Source organism: Erigeron canadensis, chromosome 3 (genome assembly GCF_010389155.1).
Source record: "Erigeron canadensis isolate Cc75 chromosome 3, C_canadensis_v1, whole genome shotgun sequence".
In the NCBI taxonomy this organism is placed as follows: domain Eukaryota; kingdom Viridiplantae; phylum Streptophyta; class Magnoliopsida; order Asterales; family Asteraceae; genus Erigeron; species Erigeron canadensis.
The window spans coordinates 17,647,938-17,661,994 of record NC_057763.1 but is presented as its reverse complement, the minus strand read 5'-3'; the positions used below and the strand labels follow the sequence as shown (position 1 = coordinate 17,661,994).

Genomic DNA, 14,057 nt, shown 5'->3' with positions numbered 1-14,057 from the left:
TCAAGGTTAAAACATGATGAACTTCTCAATGTTCTTTTTGAACAGAGAATAAGATGAATGAGTCTTAGAGACTTTGAAAATTGTTGAACCATGAATCAGAGTTGTCTTTTGAAGTGCGGAAGGTATAAACTTGGCTTTGGTTCTTCAATCTTCAATTGTTGAATGAAAATTTGTTTCCTTGGAATGAAGTATCAAAAAGAAGTATCAAAAAAAAAAAATTTGTACTCTCCCCCTTGATATATGCATTGAAGTTTCTTGATCAAGTATTAATGTATGACTTTGAAGATCTAGAATGAAATGTGTTGATGAAGACTCTTTTGAAGCTTTACTTCTTTGTCTTGAATCTTCCAAACAATCTTTCAACCTTTTTGTAGCTTTGATCTTTGTCATTTTGACTTAAACACTTTGGAGAGTAAACTTTTGAACAAAACTTGAATAAATCTCTTATGAAAAATCATGCTCCCCCTCAATTCATGAGTGTAAGCATTTTGAAGCATTTTTGGACATCATATCCTTATCTTTGTAATTATCTTTTTCAAGTCAAGAACTCAATTCTGAAAATGAACAACTCAAATCTGAAAATCTGAGCTCAATTGACTGAAATTCCATTAATTGCAAGTTTTCCCCATCAATCCCATACACTAAATATTCTCTCTTATCTTTTATCCGTAACCTCCATACACTCCCTACAACCTTCTTACTAACTTCATGTTTGCACAAATCAAGCTCAAAGGTTTTCTTTCTCAATCAATCATAATCTTTTTTTTTCTCCCCCTCATAATGACAAAGTTGGGAACCAATGTCATTATGCAAACATTGATTGATAAACAAAAGAAAACTTCACAAGTTAAAACTAGAATTACATGGACAAAATAGCAAGCATCAACACATCAACCCAAACCGGTAGTCCAACCCAAAGAATCCTAAGGGTAACTAAAATGTAAGGTTGAAGTTGTTGGTACAAACGTTATAGTATGGTGTTGGTGGTTTTTGTGTTTGTGAGATGAGAAATGAAAAACCGGATAAGGATGATTCGTTAACATGTTCAAAAATCAAAAAGATTAATGAAATGACCGATAGAAATGTATGACATTTTTCGGATTTCCTATGTATCATTGAAATATGCACAAAGCAAATTTTCTAACATAGTTCGGTCTTGTAGCTTTTCAACTACGAGATTGCTTCAAAGAATATAAATCATGGTCAGTGTCACCTAAGGCGTTCGATAATCACAATCTATTATCCTTAAAGACTTTTAGGTAAAATCCGAGGTCACTGATAGACTTCTCGTTCACTCAATAATCACATAAATGTAATTATGAGACCTACATTCAACGTTGGAAAAGATATTAGCATTGGTAGGACTTCCATTTGATCATCGTGGAATATCAATTAAGATATCACTACAAATGTTCCGGCTATATCACATAGATAAGCAAAAATATCACAAAGATATGACTCGAATGTGTCTTAAGAAATGAAAAATGATCAAATGAATGATCAAGCACGATAGCTCTAGACACAACGTGATCAAATGAAGTCGGGGACTGGAGCAGAATGTCGCCCTTATGCAATATCAACATCTTCCAAATGAAGAGTCAATAGAAATGTGAAAATCTCTGTGAGAAATAAAACAAGTATTTGTTAAGAAACACTTGAGTGGTTAGGTAAAGATGTGCATCGCTTCACTAGGTCCATGAAGTCTTAATCAAGATATCAACAAATGACATCCGATAGAAATGTGTCTTACCCGGCGATTCGTGAATTTTGGGGAAGGGTATCATTTCTATTAACCCTTTTCTCACAACATATCACCATAACCTCTCACTTTTCGACTTTACTCCCTCCATCCTATTTGCACGAAACCATCATCACTCAAAATACCCTAACAATCTAATGAAAGAATTGAATACTCCAGCGTTAGAACTTATCGGTGATGATGAAGTTCATGGAGTGAACGAATCGCTCAAGTGCAAACTAAACACCGAACTTCAATTGATGAAAAATCATTTGAAAATCATCAAATGTGTGTATGAAAATGATTTGAAAACACATTTCAAGTTTTGAATATTTTGAAATCACAAACTCTCCCTTAATCTATGCAAAGGTAGATCAAAAATGTTTGTCATAGAAAGGTAGAGCAAAAATTGGTTTTTGTGAAATCAAACGGAATAAAATCTTTGTTGTGATATATACAGAAAAATATGAGAGTCTAAAAGTGAACAAGATTTTAAGAAACACAAACTTTTGCGTCAACAACAGTGTTCATAGTAAGACTACTAGGGAGTACACAAAAGCGTTCGATCCTTCGCATCTTACATCAACAAGTTAGATGCAAAATAAAATATTTAAGCACATTTAACTCAATCAATTGTTCAAGATGAGACAACTAGGGAGTACACAAAGGCGTTCAATCCTTCGCTTCTCATATCAACAATTGAGAGTGAAAGAATATTTTGACGGGAAAAATAATACATTTGGAAATAAATAGCCTGAGCTACCACTAAGATCATGCAAATACTATCCGCAATTAATAATTAAATGACAAAGAATTAATAAACTAAGATCACGACACAACGTTAAATGAAATCAACTTGAATTTATAAAAATAGTGCAATCTTTACATATTGTCTTACTCCATCAAGATGGATGAAAAGGCGATTAGCCACTCATATTAAAATACAAATAACAAATCAAATAGAGAGAATTCATCGTTACCGAATACAAAGAATTGAACGGAAATAACGAGAATAATCCAATCGTGCAAGAAATCCTTAAAGATGGTTCAATAGATGAAAAATCTGGAAAAAGGTCTCCACGAACGACTGGAATGCAAAAATTAGGGTTTTGGAATTATTAAGCATGCTATATATATGTTTCCAAAATTTTGCCCAGATTCGGACCTAGCTGCGGGGCAACTAGGTCTAGCTTCGCATTGACTTGTTAGCTGAAGGTGTTGCGGGGCAACGATTCTTCTCTGTTTTCCTATTGCGGGGCAACTACAAGTTGCGGGCCAACTTCCCACTTTCCAGCTTTGACTTTCATTGACTTTTTGCTATCTTCATCCAAACGCTTCAGGAATCATCCGTTAGCACTTATTTCACCTCAATAATGTCGTTTTCTCCAGATTTACGCTTAAACACCAGTCAGTAACCTGAAACACTAACAAATACCATAAACGCACCAAATGTATACAAAAACGACTTATAAACCATGCTAAAACAACTATATTCATTGTGGGAAATGGGTATAAAATACAACATATCGGACACCACTAAAAAAAAGAGAGAGAGGATAAGAGAACACGAGATAAGACCCCGACCACGATCATAATAATCAAAACAGAATGGCTGATGGAGAACACTCCCCAAGAACACCAAATTTAGGAATGCCAAGAACGGCACCGGGAGGACCAGACTCCCAAGACGGATTCTCTTTCGACACGCCCGGGCAAAGTTATCGCCCCTTCACCACCAGAGTCGGTGGCTACGGTGCGAGCTCGGGCGAAATGTCGAATGCTCAAGGCGCCACAAGAAGGTCAAGACTTCAGAGCCCAGACCAAGACAGATCTGTGAGGGTATTCTCGGAGAGGTACCAGGACAGATCTTCATCGCAAGACCGCATAGCAGAACACTCTGCTACAGAGGAGCGCGCAATCAACAGGTCTATAACGCCTGAACGTGCCCTAGAACGTTCTGCTCCAGAGGAACATACACCGAGAGAACCTCTGCCTCGACCAAGGGGGTCCACAGTGACGCTGCGGGACTCAAGGTAGAAAGGCCTATGCCACAAGGCCCTGACCCATCTAGAGTCCCGACATCCCCGCAGGGCCGAAGCTCAAGAGGCCCGACAGTAACCCCGTCAGGTCAAGACCTTGACCGATCCGCGGGAACCCCTCCGCGAATTAGTGGGTTCATGGAAACCCCCCTCTAAAGGCGCGACCCAGAGCAGAGTAGGGCAGGCTTTATGCACATAAGCCAAAGAACGCATATTCCCCCGGAAGGAAACAACGAGGCATCAACATCAGGAACACATGAAATAAATGACGCATACGTGCACGAAAATTACGATGTACTTAGTACAATTATGAATCGTCTAAGGACGGCAGGCCAAATCCGTGGCATCACCAGAAATTTGGAGAACGAATACGACTCCGACTCGGTTGATGAGCCCATTGAAGCGGAGCCTTCCCCGAGGAGGACCACCGGAGAAACAACTATCCAGCAGGAACGATGGCCTCAGACGAATATCCCCCTACCAAGAAGGATAGGGGCACAAGTGGAAGAAGGACCGAGGCCAACAATCCAAAGAGAGAGAACGTTCCAGGAACAACCCCGCAAACACTCGCCCATAGTCAATAGGGGCCCGGAGGTATCTCCGGAAACACGACAGGATGAGGAGAGGTTGAGAGGAAACTGACCAGGACTCCCTCGAGTCAGGCGGAACATGGCCCGTCAGGATTACGACTTATACGAACAGGAAGACACGGAGCCAGTGGATCTCTCTCACATGGTCAACCCGGAAAGCCCATTCTCTCTGGCTATACAAAGCCACCCCCCTACCGGCAAAAATGAAATACCCAAAACACTTAGGGTACTACAACGGGAAGAGTGATCCAAATGACTTCCTTAAAAAGTTCATCGGAGCAGCCTTGATACAGAGGTGGGATATGCCAACTACATGCCACGCGTTCTCGTATTCGTTAACAGATGATGCACGAGAATGGATTGATGGGTTACCAAGGACTAGCATAGACAGCTTTGAGATACTCAAGAATAAATTCAAGTCACAGTTCAGTATGCAGAAAAAGTACAGGAAGACCCACATCACCGTGCACAACATCAAACAAAAAGAAAGTGAAAAAACAAGAGATTTCATTCTAAGATACACCAATGAGACACAGCAAGTACGGGGACTCGCAAAGAGCCAAAGAATCTCAGGACTCATACACGGGCTGCGCACAGTAGAGCTCATCGAACATCTGAGCACCGATCTACCTGAAACTTATGACGGACTAACAAGCAAAGCCCACATCTGGCTAGATGCCAGAGAAACGACAAGTGGTGACTTTTCCTTTGACAAGTGGTGACTTTTCCTTGTGAAGAAAGCGAAAGGAATACGGAGGGAATGGAAGATTTTCTCGATACAGACGAGAAGACAATCAATAGGGTGGCAGATACAAAAAAAATAGAGGGATCGACATCTTATCTAATCTCACCAAAACCCCGAAGCAAATCCTCCTCACGGAGCGAATCGCTTCAACCTTCCCAACCCCAACAAAGCTTATTACAAAAAAGAAAAATATGGAGAAATACTGTGAATATCACAGAGATCACGGACATGATACAAACAGTTGTAGGAACCTAAGACGGGCAATAGAACAAGTTGTAGAGTCCGGAAAGCTGGATCACCTTGTTAAAGGAATCCGTCAAGCAACCAGAGTTAAGAGCGAACTGGACAAGTCCGAAAAAACACCACCGGCACAAATCCTCACCATAAGGTCCAAAGTTTCCGCCACTCAGGGATATCATCCCTTCTAGTGAACGATCTTGATTAAAGCTAACATCGGGGGACTAACAATGAGGAACGTCCAGATAGACGGTGGCAGTGAATGTGATATCCTCTACGAAAAATACTTATCTGAATTACCAAGAAGCGTTAGAAAAAGGCTGTGCAAGGTGGACAGGCCACTAATAGGATTCGCGGGAGAGTGGACATGGCCCATCGGAGAGCTCCGCACATAAGTCACAATCAGAGAATACCCGAACTAGAAACGGAAAAAATCACGTTCCTAGTAGTCACAGCAAACACTGGGAATAACACGATAATTGGAAGAGAAGCGATGCGGCAGTTCGGGATTGTAGCATCAACTATCCATTCACAAATAAAATTCCAGAGTGAGGTAGGGGTAACGACGTTATCATCAAACTTACTAGATGAACAAAAGGTTCAAGGGAACAGATGGAGCCCTTCAGATAACGAAGGCAGAGAACCTCCCACTCACTCAAAGGAAAGAAGATCCCCAAGAGCACCATCGTTTGAACAGAGGATACACAAACAAAACAAAGGAGCCAAGAAGGTCAACAAATTCAGAGGCTCAGGGAGAAAGACGGAGGCCAGTAGAGACCTCCGTCAGAAGGTAAATTCCCTAAAAAGATAAAAGGGATAAGCCCGGATTAGCTACCCGGATAAGTCCCAAAGAAGAAAGCTAGCAGCTAGGAACCTTACTATGTAATATCCTCCTGCCAATTATTTTTTCAATAAAGAAAAGCTTTCAATAAAATTTTTGAACATCGATCAAAAAAAAAAAAAAAAAAAAAAACGCGCGTAATAAAATGGAAAGACTTCGTGTAAATGTTTAAGAGGACGCTCATTAAGACATTCACAAAGCATAAAGAGCCTTCTGAATACAAAGGGAACGACCAAAAAACCACTCAAAGACGGACTCATCACGAATGACGAAGTTAAGGGCAGGTTAAAATTATAATTGCAGGTACCAAAAGTATATACAATAGCCTCCCCAACACAAAAGGAGGCCATACAGAGTTATCGTTCAAATTATCCAAAGGCACACAGACCATCAAAAGAGAAATTGTTCAAAGAACCAGATAAAAAATTTTCAAATTGTCCACCAACGATCATCAGACATCAACCAATAAAATACCTGGAGGAATTAAGGAGCAACCTGCAAGAGATCAGACGGAGAGGCTTCGGGATCAGAGGCAAGCTTGCGAAGATATTCAGAGTCAATATTGGCGAGGTCATCAAGTGCGGAATCAAGGCGAGCAGCTGTGTCTTCCGAGATATTGCGGCCCTCTAGATTGATCATTCCGTCTGCAGCTACAACACGCATTAATCCCGCTTCTGCATCAACTCTGTTCAAATTACAGACCTTCGACAGCAGCTCGCCAACCTCAGGGCCATTGATGAAAGACTTGCATACGCGAGGAATAACTTCAACAATCAACGTCCCATATTTCCCCGATTTCTCTGCAAGTGCATCTTGTGCCTCCTTCACCAGGCCATCCTTTTCCCGCACCATTTTGCCCAAAGAATCCACCTCCATCTTCTTCTCCTCAATGATCTCCTTGTGCATCAGTTCTTGCAGCACTCAGCTCAGATTGTAGGGCCCCACAGTCCAACTCCAGTTCAGTCACCTTTGCCTCCAAAGCAAGCTTTTCCGTCATCAACTCTTCATATCGCTCCTTCGAAGGTCCAGCTTCTTCAACATTCTCCCGCAACCTTGAATCCACAACACTGTCAATAATAGCGCTGCAAAAGATAGAGCGATTGAAGAGAACAGACAACTCAGGGACATCCATGTCCATCAAACCATTCACCCATCCGGAAAGAGCAATGCTTTGTAAATGGCGGTGACAGGAAGAAGCATCCAGAACTTCCTCAAGGGGGTTGAAGGCTGCACAAATAAATTATAAAGGATTAATTAAGAACAATCAAATGGAAGAGAGCAGACAATAAAGACTTACATGAGGATTGCAGGGGAACCCTATTGACCTTCGTCTTCAATTTCTTTGGTCGATGACCAGTTGAACTATTCGAAACATTCTTCCTCGTCCTAAAACAACTACCAACAGTGTTCTCTTGAGCTCCCACCTCTTCAGCTACATCCTCACCATCACCATTTGAAACATCAACAACATTCTCCATTGGCTCACGGATTACAGGGGTAGAAACCTCAAGCAACCCACTCGGGGCGCGCCCTTCCTGAGCCATAGTAGGAGGAACAGGTGCAGGATTAAGAGGAGCAGTCGGTTCAACAGGTGGAGGAGCCAGAGCCACCGGTCTAAAGACAACGCCAAACAACGCAGGCTGCCTATCAATGAGCTGCTTAAAAGACATCTTTGCGACAAAAGTAACTTGGATTAGTGTTTATCCTATCCTGAAACATAAAGAAAAGAGGAAATGCATAAGAGTAAACCTACCCTGACCATCAAACTCAATTGTAAAATCCAAATTGCCACATTCCCAACACCTTGCAACTCGGGATTTAAACAACACAGCCTCCGGATACACACACAATCTCAAACTATAAGAACACAAGACATCTACATCTGCTTGCCTGACACCAAAAACACTTGGAACACCTATTGACTTATACTTAAACCTACTCCTATCTAGCACACCGTCATGATCAGGGGGTATCACTGATTGAGCAACAAAAACAAACAAACTCTTCAAGTCGCTAACCTCCACTCCACCGGCAACAAAAAGCTCATAATCACCATTTTTGGAAACAGTAACCCAATCCCCATATTCCTTCAATTTATAAAAGAAGTTGAAAAGAGCAACAGATGGTTCTATACGATTCGCACAACATAGGACTTGGAAAGCAATAATCTTCTCAATACTGGTCGGGTGAACAGTAGATATGTGGCACCGGTAATAATCTACAACGACATGGAAAAAATCCGAAAGAGGGATCCTAAGGTTACCCTGCGAAAAAGCCTTCACATACATACCAACAAACCCCGCTGGGGGGATCGCATATGGATTCCCCCCTCTCCGGATAACGGACTAAGTTAGGGCTTTGGGAAAAATACCTATTAACAAAGCTCTGATAGGCAGAGCGATTCAAGGTACTGGTGATATCCTCTATCCCTCATTTCGACATTATTGATTATGGAATACAAAGAGGAGGAAAGAAGAGGATGATGTACCTAGACAGCGTCTGATGGATCACAAAGCACAGAGAGGAAAGGCGAAGAGAAGAGTCAAAAGAGAATACACAAATAAAAACCCTTCCTTTGTGGTAATAAATTGATATTTATATGGGTCATAATAATGGGTAACTACCCGGTGATAAATAACCCTGAGAGATGTGCCAACAAGCTGACACTAAAGGATAAAAAGTCATTATGGCTTAGCTAATACGATTCATGGATCACGAAGCAGCGGAGCAGCGAAGAACGTTCCTTTTGACTTCGAAGGTATGAAATTTATTTTGTTCCTTGATTTTTTAAGTCTAATGCGATATTTTACAGATAAAACCTCCCATCATACTAGGGGGCTTGATGATATACCCATACGGAGCTCTATCTCCGTACCCGAAGCAGAAGCAGAATACGAAGTCACCTTCGTACAGGTAAAGCTATTCATACCTATAACGGAGCTCGACCTCCGCATAAAATGATTACCCCGGAGCTCTAAAGGTAACAATTACCCAGCTCCGAGGAGATATATAAGAAAGATCGGATAAAAATCTTTTCCATAACTATTTTGTTTAACATATATCGAAACTCCGATATATTCGGACATAATTTGGTAACAAGATTACCACAATTCTCCCCAAGAAGAAAACGAGATATTCACAAAGGAGAAAGAGATTTACTCTAATTCTCTTACCCTCCTCTCCAAGTTATATACCTTCTATATAAATAGAGGAGGAAACCTCACGACATACTCATTCATTCACATCATACGAACAACATACAAAACCCTCACACATAGTTTATTCGACCTCCGAATAAACCCTAAATAAAACCCCTAAAACCTAAGCCGATCGAATCGACTTAGACACACAATATCCAGCGTAAAGTGGTCTCTCCGACCCTCTGACCGTACGGGAATCGTCGACAAACACCAACAACCCAACTCACACCTCCAGTTGAGCCATAGTGCGATTATTTGATCAAACAGTTATGACATCCAAACAAAGACAAACCAAATACTAGAGCTTGAAGATTTTCTTTGGTTGAATATATTTGACAAACCACATACTAAGGGGGAGATTGTTAGAAATAATATTAGTAGTAGTTGAGTTGTATTTCTATTGTATTTTGTACTCGTATTGTAAAATATATAAGTATGGAAGGGGCTTAGTGTAAAATGTGTATAGGTATATAAACCCCCTCCATAACATATTTGTGTAACCTTTCACCCATTTTTCATGCAATCCAATATCCAATTGTATCATCTTTCTCTCTCGTTACACACACTAACACGCACACACACAACCGCTATTAACACACACTAATTCACACACTAAAGCTCGATTTCATAGTTTTACAATATTAAAAACCGTGACTATCCAAACATTTCACTTTAAGCCTGTGAGGGGTTTTGATATAATGAAGAAAACAATCCCAATATAGGCTCTAATTATAATAGAATCTTGCTATCAAGTTTATCTAATTAGTTTAGTTTTTATTCTTTGGGAGTTACACAATATATTTCAAATTCATATACGTACATGTATATATATATAAGCAGATATATTATCCAGGTAAAATGTTCACGTAAGTTTTTTAGTGATGTTGCATGATGATGTAACCCTTAATGGGTGACTAACGATGGAAATTAATTGAAGGTGTTATATTTATTGAGAACTTTAAATAAAAATCTTTTTAATATACGAAACTTAAATATGTTTCCCTTATTAAAACATTTTGAATAAAAAAAAAGTTTTCTATGGAATTTTCATTTAAAAAGATATTCAAGAACACAACATAAAGAGATACAATTTTTGGTCTATAAACCTTTGCTCAATAAAGGGCAGTCAAAAGACGTGCCTTCACACTCAACAGCCCCCTTTCCAAAGCCTCCACTTTATCTCTTTTAACGCACACACTATACTCTCATCGTTTCCAGTCTACACACACACAGACGCTATGGAGATGATTATTTAAAGAGAAAGTCGAAGATCAAAAGAAGCAGAAAACAACTTTTACAAGGAGAAAAAGAAAAGAAATTAAGAAGAAAAAGTCGAAACTCAGTGTAAGGAATCTTTCATATACTTTTCCCTTTCTTTATGTAACTTCACAACTAAATTAATCAACCTCTCTACTTTAGTTGCTTTTCCATATATTTTTATGTCCATTTCTAATTTTTGAATCTCAGTTAGGTCACTTAAAAGCTTCAATGTCATGTCAAAGAATCAACCAATTTACTGTAACATTGTCATTAAATTCTACTCGTATAAGTTGATCTTAAAAGTTTCAAAACTTATTGAGCTACTGCTATGGACTGCTCATTGATGTATATTTTTATTGGATGAAAGATTAGGTGTGAAAATTAAAGAAAAGATATATATGTTATATTTCTCATAGGGAGGATAAGAAGCATGCTTTAAAGCAAAAACATAATTGCACTTTTTTCAGTAGTAGTATTATTTTTTGTTTGCCTAATAATCTAATTCTGGTTTTGCATTAAAGTGTCTTTTTGTCTTTTTGATTAGTTTAAAATCGCTAAACAACACATGCTCGTGCCAACATATTCTTGAGTTTCTCAACCTTTGTATATAAAATAATGATTGAGTTAGATATATATATATAATATTTATATATATCGATTTCCTCTGTGGAAGCAGCCACATTGAAGCTTTTTATTTCGTGCTTTGTTCCATATTTCTTCTTTCAAACAATTTTATACACATTAGATACACTCATTCTCTTTTGTATTGTTCATTTGTTCTAATTAAGTTTCCTTAGAAAGAAACACATACACACGTTGTCGTGATCAAATCACTTAGGTACTACTTTTTGTTATTTTATATCTAATCTCATATATGTTAATTTTTTATAGTACCAACAATGTATTAATTAGTAACTTCTGCAATATCTTGTTGATCTTCATTTTCATCAACAAACATAGTTACACAAACATATATATATATATATATATATATAAGGTTCATGTAAAAATTATTTTACAAATAAACATTATTAATATATTTAGGGTTTTGCTAAACGAGGATTTTTGTTAAGATGTATTAATTAATTGTAAACTTACCATAAAATTTAGGGTGGATTTTAATACGGAAATGTACAATCTGGGTAAAACCCTAAAGGCTTTGTATAGCAATTTTCATATATTTAATATAACTTAATATGTTTATATATATGAATTCGTTCATATAGCATTTTCCATATATTTAATATAACTTAATATGTTTATATATATGAATTCATTCATATATACCATTCATATATTATTATCAAGTTAGAACTTAAAAATTTTCCAATTCAAATAGTTATCACTTCTCACATGAACCTTTTTCTATATATATATATATATATGGTAAAGTTATTTTGAGAATTTTTTTTTTTGCGAGAACCTTTGAGAACTTTTCAAATCAAGCCCAATCGATGATTGTTCTTTACATGAAAATTGTTTTTTGACTGTTTTCTGAATAACTTATGTGTAATTTTGAAGTTTATAATTGTGTGGAGGCATGGATTATCATCCGTTATACAATTATCTAAAGATTTGGATTCTTGATCACATGTGCACGAATATTGCTATGATCACATGTATGCAAGTCGATCACATGTAATCATAGCAATATTCGTGCACATGTGATCAAGAATCCAAATCTCCACGTAATTGTATAACGGATGATAATTCATGCCTCCACATAATTATAAATTCAAAATTACACATAAGTTATTCAAAAAACAATTTTCATGTAAAGAATAATCATTGGTTGAGCTTGATTTGAAACGTTTTCAAAAGTTCTCGTAAAAAAAAAAGTTCTCAAAATAAATTTTAAATATATATATATATATATATAAGTATGCATGTATACGTTGGATATACATACAGACATTTATAGTACAAACTAATCATATGCTTTAGTGGTATTGTGTACAGAAGAAACTTAGGGTGATCGTTTTGGTTACATCAAGTGCGTGCAAGCGACGATAATATCGCAAGGTATTTAATTTGTTTCCTTCCTGTCTTTGTACTTGCATTTATGTAAGAATTAAGAAATCAATTTTTTTTCCTTAAAATAATAAGTTACTGTATCTTCAAGATTAATTTTCATTTATGTTATTTTTCTATAATTTGGAAAGATACATTTTTCTAAATGTCCGTTTAATAAACTTTCTAATATTATAACTAATCTACTAATTCTTTTTTTACACATTCTTCTTTTTAAGCAAATGTAATGGACTATATTAATAGGACAATTATGTATATTTTTAAAGGAATATCTTTTTACTCTTTTTTAGAACAACTATGTTATTTATAAATCTAATTTACACGAATGTCTAAGATAAAACTTAATTTTTTTAAAAAACCTCCCAATATCAACCCTACATGATATAGTAAGTGGAACTCGCACTTTGGTACCTAAAATCAAAAAACCTTACCAAATAACAACAATAATAAAATAAGTATAAGTATATATATATATATATATGAAATAATTAGGTATAACAAGCTTTGATCAGTTCATATCCAGTGCGTTATTGATGATCTATCCTTAGGCGGCAGGGTCATTTAACTTTTGTATACATGTTTGACAAAGTATCACTAAAATTGGATATATGTGTTTCATTTTAGTGTACTAATTTTGTAATAATTTTTTGTTCTGTTAATTTGCCATGACACATATAAGAAAAATCTTATAAACAATCGAAATTTACTGATATTTAAATACACATCGAAACGAAAACTCGAAAGTTAATAAAAAATCTCATAAATTATTAAAAGGTAAGGTTGCATATCACAAGTGTATGATGTTTATAGGATTTTAATCATTTAAAAATTAAAATTTTCGTGAAAACCAGAAAACTGACTAAAACACACTGTGATCTTATTTAACACAACGTGTTTTTAAATGATTATGTTAAGTTTATATCACAGTGTGTTTGAACAATTTCTGATTTACAGCTCTATCAAAAACACACTGTGATTTAAAACTTAACACAATATATTTTAGATTACACAATAAAAACACATTGTGTTCTATAAAAACACAATTAAAACATAGTGGGTTAAACTCAGATCACAGTGTTTTTTGACAGCTTTTTAGTTTTCAAAAAAAATTAATTTTCAAATAAACATTTCACGATGTTTATATCCATATATATATATATATACTACCATTATAAGGAGGAGATGATTTATGCTGTCTTACATTTTTTAATTTAAAAATCTATCTATAGATATGGGATGTACTATACAAAATGTCTTGAAACTAATATGGTATCCATGTTAAGAGTGAATTTATTCCATATTATTCATGAAAAAAAAGTAATATAGATTACAAACTTATAAATATAGTGCTACTATTATCAAAATCACTAGATTAC

The 14,057-nt window shown here is 36.7% G+C and overlaps 1 protein-coding gene across 3 annotated transcripts in view; it reads left to right on the top strand.

The window, feature by feature from the left end:
• The first annotated feature begins 10,525 nt into the window (after window positions 1–10,525).
• Window positions 10,526–14,057, top strand: part of LOC122591334 (protein argonaute PNH1-like) — a 35,505-nt gene continuing 31,973 nt past the window's right edge. For 2 of the 3 annotated variants that reach the window (XM_043763597.1, XM_043763594.1), the window contains exon 1: window positions 12,624–12,672. The gene's annotated coding sequence lies outside the window, so the exon portion shown is untranslated. Of the gene's footprint in view, window positions 10,735–12,594; window positions 12,673–14,057 lie in introns of those variants that run through there. The other variant, XM_043763595.1, reaches the window with a different exon arrangement.